The sequence below is a fragment of the Belonocnema kinseyi genome, chromosome 6 (assembly GCF_010883055.1).
Source record: "Belonocnema kinseyi isolate 2016_QV_RU_SX_M_011 chromosome 6, B_treatae_v1, whole genome shotgun sequence".
Classification (NCBI taxonomy): domain Eukaryota; kingdom Metazoa; phylum Arthropoda; class Insecta; order Hymenoptera; family Cynipidae; genus Belonocnema; species Belonocnema kinseyi.
The window spans coordinates 138,400,668-138,401,795 of record NC_046662.1 but is presented as its reverse complement, the minus strand read 5'-3'; the positions used below and the strand labels follow the sequence as shown (position 1 = coordinate 138,401,795).

General features: G+C 34.0%; 1 protein-coding gene across 1 annotated transcript in view; it reads left to right on the top strand.

Annotated features, from left to right (window-relative positions):
* The window catches only part of LOC117174757 (cyclin-dependent-like kinase 5), a 125,496-nt gene that overhangs the window by 44,517 nt on the left and 79,851 nt on the right, over positions 1–1,128 (top strand). The gene's annotated exons all lie outside the window — the stretch shown is intronic.

The following is a 1,128-nucleotide window of genomic DNA, read 5'->3' as shown; positions in this document are numbered from 1 at the left end:
ATATTACCAAAATAGGGCGAAAATGGATCGAAACACATACAATTTGTCCATTGTTTTCCCTTCAGCAATCTACGAAGTGAATTTAGCTGTTTATTGATGTGAAAATACCTAATGTGCTCTTACTATCTATTTTTTCAAAAAAAATCGGGCAGCCAATAAAAAATGAGAGTAAAGTTGTTCAGCAAACAACATGAATTGAGCAATCAGGTAAATCACAGCTGTTTGGTGCTAATCGCTTAGCCGTACTTGATCTTACTACCAAGAATGCACCATCGGTAAAAGTCGCATCCCTTTTGGCTGGAATTTAAAACAAAAATGCAACTTGAGTTCTTTTTTTTTTGTAATTGTTTATTGACATGTCTTACTTGGTCTCGGAATAGGAAAACTGTGGCAAGTGATAACAGGATGCCGCCGTGATCTCGCTAATAATAATCGATAATAATTTTCCAAATAAAAAAATTATTTATTGAAATATTTACATATATTGTTATGTTGTAAAATGCAAAACACGTATGGAAATGGCGCATGGCGTAGAATCTTATAGCCCTGGCGGAAATATAGACAATTTCTAGATGATATCGTTTTGGAACACATCATCTAGAATTGAACCCTTGCTAGATTATATCTAGACGACTGATAGACTCAACAGGGTCACCGCCATCTGTCCCTTTTTTATAGGGTGAAGTAGTAAAGCGGTGAAGTCTTCTGCAGCTGACCCTATTACAGTGTGTCCCATATTTATAGGGCCACCCCATTTTTTAAGGATATTTTTTTTCTATTGGAACAAACTGCACCAAATTTTTTGAGTGAATAAATGAGTCGAGTTAACGATTTTTCCTAAAATATAGAGCTCGCAATTCCATTCGTTCATTTATTTGGGCATTTTTTCGAAAAAATCGGTGTCCCAAATTATTAGGGCCACTAAAAAAAAATTCAATTTTTCTGAAAGAATTCAATTTATTCAACAAAATACGTAATTATAAAAAGATTTTATTCACAAAATTAGTAATTAATAGTATTTCCGCAATTTTTGAATACCATTTTCATTCGCTTTACCATCGATTTATTTAGATTTTCGAGACTTTTCGCGGTGACGTTGTTCCATGCTGATTTGATCGCTTCCCTCAG